General features: G+C 41.2%; 1 long non-coding RNA gene across 1 annotated transcript; it reads left to right on the top strand.

The window, feature by feature from the left end:
- Positions 1–1410: 1410 nt before the first annotated feature.
- On the top strand, positions 1411–3644 carry LOC108375670 (uncharacterized). The gene is made up of 3 exons (XR_001849193.1): positions 1411–1492; positions 1552–2365; positions 2426–3644. It is a non-coding gene; the product is annotated as an uncharacterized LOC108375670 (long non-coding RNA).
- Positions 3645–7804: the final 4160 nt, after the last annotated feature.

The following is a 7804-nucleotide window of genomic DNA, read 5'->3' as shown; positions in this document are numbered from 1 at the left end:
ACGTTCCAAAAATTTGCACCTTCTCTATCTATCTAAGTTCTCTGCTTTTGCTATGAGCGGGGTCAAATAATAATAATGCAGCCCTAGTGAATCTTTTGTTTACTATGGCAACCAACTACCGTTACTTCTATCAGCATTGACACTCACTTGATCGATCAAATGACAGTCATTCCCTACAGAGCCAAACTGGCATATAAAATTTTGCATGNCTCACTTGATCGATCAAATGACAGTCATTCCCTACAGAGCCAAACTGGCATATAAAATTTTGCATGTGTGTTAGTTTTCGTTGTGAATGCGTTGTAGGGGGTCTTAGTGTATGTTAGGGATGTCAATCCCGGGATCCCGAGATTTCGTCTTTTTTAAGTCCCGAATATCCCGGGATTAGTCGATTTAAATCCCGGGATTGCTGGAAACAATTTTTTTGTTAGCCAATTAAATTTTTATCTCAAATATCCCGCCTCATAGGCAAAACAAGCATTTTTTGCAACATTGGTTGCGCTCAGTGATCGGACTTCTACCACATTGTGATCTGCCACTTTTTTGTGCATCTACCACGAAAAACGAAAAATCCATATGCTGCAACCCTTGCGGAAACATGTACAGTATTGCCAGCTATCAGTGGTTTTTCCAAGATAGCTGAATGAAGGAAAACAAAGTGGCAAAGAATTAAAAAAACACTCATGATGTGCTTATTTATAGTAAAATTGTTTGATTTTACATATTTTGAAGGAAACGGTGGATTCTATTGCATTTGTAATTATAGCAGCGGAGTAAGAGCGTGCTATGAATGATTTCGCAAAGATACGCGAGCTGTCGGGCATAGCCATGGGCTTGTCTATGTCAGCTTCTGGTTGAATTATTGAACCATAAGTCAGAACTCCTCCTATGCGTGAAGAACTGGTTCTCAATCCAGTTAATGCAATAACAGCTTCTTCCAAGCCTTTGAAGACATGCAATTTGTTAGGACCTTGCAGAATTTTTAATCTTTTGTACAAAGTTTGATCCATAACCTGAGATCTACCACATTTCTTTGAAATCTACCACATTTTTTTCTAGATTCTACCACACAAATTTTTNCCATGGGCTTGTCTATGTCAGCTTCTGGTTGAATTATTGAACCATAAGTCAGAACTCCTCCTATGCTTGAAGAACTGGTTCTCAATCCAGTTAATGCAATAACAGCTTCTTCCAAGCCTTTGAAGACATGCAATTTGTTAGGACCTTGCAGAATTTTTAATCTTTTGTACAAAGTTTGATCCATAACCTGAGATCTACCACATTTCTTTGAAATCTACCACATTTTTTTCTAGATTCTACCACACAAATTTTTTTGAAGTCCGATCACTGGTTGCGCTTTGCGCGTTTGCAACACCGTTTTAATAAACAGCTGACTTTATATTTGGCAAAAAATTGTATGTAAACGCAACCAAATTTTTAGAGCAGAAGAAAAATATATTAGCCAAAATGACTGACACGCACAGCAGGTCAGGTAAATAATTTAGTGTATTTGATGGAATTCGTTTTTCAATCCGTTTTTTTCATTTACAGCGATTATTCCCCACAAGTCAAAATCAGTAGATGCAAAATCCGTTTGGTCACATTTTCTTGTCGCCCGGGGCAAGAGTGAAGCTGCAAAATGCATTAAGTGCAGATTTTACTAACCAAAGGAGGATCAACAAAAGGTTTGCACACTCACTTAAAAGTTCACAACATAAATATTTCCGAAACACGTAAAATCCCAGCGATTAATTATCGGAGCTTCCGTGCAAGCAGGCAAAGAAGACACAATTATTTGAAAGCAGTTCAGATAAAAGTCTTTCCGCAGTTTTGTCGCGAATGATCGCCGTTGACGGCATACCATTTTCTGCCTTTGTAAAGTCGGCGGATTTGCGAGCAATGATGAGTGCTTGTGGGTTTGATGTGCCAAAATCACGAGACAACATAAGAAGTATAGTGTTGAAATATTACCAAAAAGGCAAAGGCAATAGTATTGCAGAAATTGAGTTATTGAAAAATCAAGGGAACAAATTCTCTCTCGTATTTGACGAATAGACGTCGATATCGAATAGGCATTTCCTCAACGTTAATCTGTTCGCTGAAAACAAATATTGGAGTTTAGGCCAATTGCGCTATAAAACTTCGATGACTGCTGAAGTGTGCGTGGATATATTGGCTAAACATTTAGAGGAAGTAAATCTGAATTTATCAAAGGATGTTGTAGCCATCACGACAGATGGTGCGAGCACGATGGTGAAAGTGGGGAGATTGATAGAGCCGTTCCAGCAATTATGCTTTGCACATGGCGTCCACTTAGCAGTCGTTGATATTTTATATAAAACGGAACCAAAAACATTAAACCATGGTACGTGTTAAATACAAATATTCTTAAAAATTGGTAATTTCAAAATAAATAAATTTTCAGAAAATGATGACGCTGCAGATAGTTAATCAGAACTTGAAAATTTAGAGGAAAATATAATTTTAGTTCTATTATAACGAAAGTAAGAAACATTGTTCGTGCGTTTCGTAAATCGTCTACTAAAAACGAAATTTTGCAATATTATGTTAAACTTGAGCACAAAAAAGAGTTGAAGCTTATATTAGACTGTAAGACTAGATGGAATAGTATGTTAGACATGTTAGAAATATTTATTTTGCTTGAAGACAGTATAAAAAAGGCCATCATTGATCTTAAAATGAGTTCCTTGCTTGATCATGAGTATGATATTATTAAAGAAGTTGCTCGTGTTCTACACCCCGTTAAAATTACTATTGAAGCCTTATGCGCTCGCAAGATGGACTTGTTCAAATGTGATGTAGCTTTGAATTTTATGCTTGGAGAAATAAAAAGGAAGAAATCTACATTGAGCAAAAACTTGTGTAATAAACTCGTTGAAAGGATCAAGCAACGGAGAACAATTCTGTCAGATGTTTACTCCTTTTTTGATGAATCCAAATCATCTGTATAATCTTAAATATGACTTTTCTGAAGCTCTTGATTTTACTGCCATTAGAAAGGAGCTCGAGAATATCCTCCTTAATGTAGAAAATGAGCCTTATTACGAAAGCGATATTAATGACACTAAGACGAAGTAGTTGAAGTAGATAAAGCAGTAAGTAAGTAAGATAAATTGCATCAAGTTTTAACGATCAGCTCGTAAATGACCCATAATAGGGGAGCATAAAATTGATCAGTAGTTTTGGTAAAAGAAATTGATATTTTTTCTAATGGTTGCGATAAAGGCTCTTACCTACAGAGAGAATTTAACTTTTTATCCACAATCCAACCAACAAGTGTTTAAGCGGAACGATGCTTCTCATCTGCAGGTTTTATATGCAATAGATTTAGGTCCAGGTTAGATGATAACACCCTTAATGCTATAATTTTTTTAAGATCGCATTTCCATCGAAAGATGGAACAATTTTGCTTCGTTCAAAATGGAATAGGTGACGCACTTATATATTTACTTTTTACTTAAATGTGTTAACTTTTTTATTATGACTTAAATATACTGATAATATCTTAAATTGATCTCAAACAGTGATTTAAAAATTTTTATATACATAGGCAGTTACTGCTGTACCAAATACTGTCACTTACAGAAATATTTTGCGTCGATTTTTTTTTACAATGTTCAAAATATTTCTCATGCTATTTTTTTGTTAATTTAAAAAAATATATAGCTCATTTTACAACAAAAATCATATAAATCAAAATTTCACACTTTAGAGAAAGTTGGTTAAAGTTCACCAAATTAGCATAAAAAAATAAAACTTTTTAATCATAATTTTTACAAAAAATTCTAAAATGCAGTTTTATAGCCCATTCAATTTAATACAATAAAGTGCAATTTTAAAGTTTCTAAAATCTCCCTTGATTTTTGAATTTTTTTTACTGACGATGTTGGTCACTTTCTTCCTAATAGCGAATTTTTTTGTGGCAAAAAAAAAATATAAAAAGTCAACGGGATGTTTTAGCAACTTCAAAACTGCACATACATATATAGAATCGTTACTTCTATATGTCTTTATTAACTTAGAAATTAAACAAATATAAGTGGCTTTAATACACGGAAAATTCTGACTTTATTAGCGTCGCTAGAAAATACGTTGAATGAATGAAGTTGGTTTCAGTTAGTACAAACGAATGTCAAACAGCTCTGTTCGTCTACTGCGGCTTTTGGTGTTGCCACTTACTACTGCGACAAGTGTTAGGGTTGGTCCCTACACCACCCCCTTCCAGACCTAGCACCGGAGAAACGTAAACAGGTTAACTGTGTATGTTGGTGATGTATCGCTGCTAACTCTTCCCTGGGGAAGTAAGCCGGCTTAAGTCTATCAATGGACACCGTCACTTGTCTTGATCCAATCAATATTGTATACGTCTTGGGGTACCTGTTAACTACTAGGTACGGCCCCTCGTACGGCGATTTCAAAGGCTTACGGATAGTGTCATCACGTAAAAACACGTGACTGCAGAATCTCAGGTCTTTTGGCACGAAAACGGCATGCTTTCCATGCTGTGAAGTTGGCGTTGGCCTAGCCATTTCGAAATGCTGTCGCAAATCCCGCAGGAAACTCTGCTCATCTACAGGCGTGTTGTCATCGGCCTCCAGGAAGTCGCTGGGTAACCGGATAGGTTGTCCGTAGAGCATCTCTGCTACGGATACGCCCAAGTCCTCTTTCACGGCCGTTCGTAAGCCTAAAAGCACGATGGGTAGGACGTCGACCCAGTTGGCGTCTGCCGCGTGACATCTGAGGGCGGCTTTCAACACACGATGCCATCTCTCCACCAACCCATTAGCTTGAGGGTGGTAGCTGGTTGTATGGATGTGTTTGACGCCTAATAGCTTGGCTAGTTGTTTGAACAGCGCACTCTCGAACTGACGCCCCTGATCTGTAGTAATGTACTTTGGCGTCCCATAACGGCTTATCCAACCGTTTAAAAGCTCTCTTGCCACTGTCTCAGCGGTCATGTCCACTATAGGGATAACCTCTAACCATCGTGAAAAACGGTCGACACTAGTTAAGCAGTATGTGTATCCGCGCGAAGGGGCAAACGGGCCGACGATGTCCACATTAACATGTTCAAAACGCTTCCCGGGGACCGAAAATTGCTGTAGTTCCCCTTTCGTGTGACGCGCTATCTTGCAACGCTGGCATGCTGTGCAACTACGCACCCGTGCTCGTACATCGCTGCTTAACCGAAAATTGCTGTAGTTCCCCTTTCGTGTGACGCGCTATCTTGCAACGCTGGCATGCTGTGCAACTACGCACCCGTGCTCGTACATCGCTGCTTAACCCTTTCCAAACGAAGCTCTTTGAAATAAGCCTTATTGTTGCCTTCGCACCAGGATGTGCTAAACCATGGACCGCATTGAACACCACCTGTCGCAAAACGTCTGGAACGTATTGACGAAGTGTCCCCGTTGAGTTATCGCAAATGATCTGTACGCTCCTACCCGGAACTTGGCTTTTGACCAGGTGTAACGAAGTGGGCTGACCATTTAACAGGCTTCTCAACTCGTCGCTTCTATTCTGCTCTTCGTGCAGCTGCTGCAAGTCTATCGGCGATGGTAGCGAAAACGTTTCGATTCTTGATAACATGTCGGCTACGAGGTTCTCAGCTCTGCTGATGTGCCATATATCGGACGAAAACTGGCTAATAAAATTCAATTGGCGAGTTTGCCGTGGGGATAGTTTTTCCCACTTTTGATCGAGAGCATGCGTGAGCGGCTTATGATCTGTAAGTATTGTGAAAATTGTTCCTTCCAAAAAATAACGGAAATGCCGCACAGATTTATATATGGCAAGTAACTCTCGGTCATATGTGCTATACCGTTTCTCAGTTGGTGTAAACTTCTGGGAGTAGAAACCCAACGGCACCCAAACATTGTTCACTCGTTGCTGAAGAACGGCACCTACAGCGATATCCGAAGCGTCGGTCATGAGAGCGATTGTCGCGACCTTCATCGGAAAAGCTAACAATGCAGCCTCCGCCAATTGCCTCTTAAGATTTTCAAAAGCCTCCGTCGCCTCTACTGTCCAGGCAATAACTGTCCTGTCGTGTTTCTTGCAAGGGCCCATGAGTCGCTGAAGTGGCGCTTCGATGGCGGCAGCGTGCGGTAAAAAACGTCTGTAAAAGTTGACGGCCCCTAAAAATCTCCTCAGCTCATGAACTTCCTTCGGTTTCTTCAATGATATGATGCCCCTTACTTTCTGAGGCAGCGGTTTAATGCCTTTGCATGAGACTAGATGTCCCAGAAACTCTACCTCCTCCCGGCCGAGCTGACATTTCTCACTGTTGATAATTAAGCCCTTTTCTCGGTAGCGATCAAAAAGCTGACGGAGATGTGTCGCGTGCTCCTCCGGTGACGTGGAGGCGACGAGGACATCATCGAGGTAGGGGAAGGCGAACGGCAATCCCATTACTGTTTCATCAATGAAACGCTGGAGCGTCTGTGCTGCGTTCCTAAGCCCGAACGTCATATACCTGAACTCGAACAAGCCGAACGGGGTGAGGATGGCGGTTTTCGGAACATCTGCTGGGTGTACAGGGATTTGGTGGTAAGCCTTTTTACAGTCAGTTACAGAAAAAATAGTTTTTCCATACAAGTCCCCTCCGAAATCTTGAATATGGCGGACCGGATAATTGTCTGGCAAGGTCTTCGCATTCAACCGCCTATAATCGCCGCAAGGCCGCCACTTTCCATTCGCTTTCTGCACCATATGCAAAGGACTAGCCCATTGGCTCTTCGAGCGTTGCCAAATTCCTAGTTCTAATAAATACTCGAATTCCTCTTTTGCACTTGCGAGCTTCTCGGGGGAGAGTCGGCGCACTTTTTGTACCACAGAGGCCCCTCTCGTCTCAATGAAATGTCGAGCGGCTGTCGAAGTTCTGTCCATCCGGGGTGAATCGTTGGTGAGGTCGGGGTATTGCGCTAATATCTGCTGAAATAAACTTACCCCTCTTAATGAGATGATGCTATAAGGTAGTTTCATGATTTGACAAATCGATCGTACACTCGTTGTTCTATCAATAATCGCCTTACTCTTCATGTCCACCAGAATCTCGAAATGTTTTAAAAAATCAGCACCCAATATAGGGTACCCTACGTCAGCAATTACAAACAACCACGAAAATTGTTTCCGCAAACCTAGGTCCAACACCATACGCTTAGTACCGTAGGTACTATTTTGCGTGTTGTTTGCAGCTACCAGCCTCATAGGCGCCCTCGATCGCTTGTCGGTACAACTTTTGGGTACCACTGATATCTCCGCACCGGTGTCTACAAGAAATTTTAGTGAAGATGCCCTATCTCGGACATAAAGGCGGCTGCAGTTATTATCAGCCTCCGCAGGAGCCGCTTTGAACGGAGGACTGATTAGTTTTCCGAACGTTTCTGACCGAAAGCACATGGCTGCCGGCATCGTGTTGCATTTTCACCAAAAGTGCGGTGATACCAACAAGTGTCGTGTGCTGGTTGAGTTGTCGTCCTGCGAGAACTGGTAGATGACGTTGTACCCGAAACTGCATTGCTGCGGTTCCGTTCCTCCCTGACTTGCCGTTATTGCTGCCACGTTCGAGGCGATCGAGCCTGCTTATCAAATCCGCAATAGCAGGTGATGAATCCTCGCTGGGTACACCGACGACCTCTATGTTACCATTTGTCGTTGAAATCTCCATGATATTATCGGCTTTCTTAGCCAAAGCTTCGATATCACCCTCGAGTGTTGATAAAATTTGCTGCACTTGCACAGGCAAACGTCGCAGCCACAATGATTTCAAAACGTCTTTATC

This window comes from Rhagoletis zephyria, unplaced genomic scaffold (genome assembly GCF_001687245.7).
Source record: "Rhagoletis zephyria isolate East Lansing unplaced genomic scaffold, Rhagoletis_zephyria_1.1 Rzeph_scaffold_09281, whole genome shotgun sequence".
Taxonomy (NCBI): domain Eukaryota; kingdom Metazoa; phylum Arthropoda; class Insecta; order Diptera; family Tephritidae; genus Rhagoletis; species Rhagoletis zephyria.
Note: the sequence above shows the minus strand (reverse complement) of the source record. Positions and strands in the feature narration are given on the sequence as shown.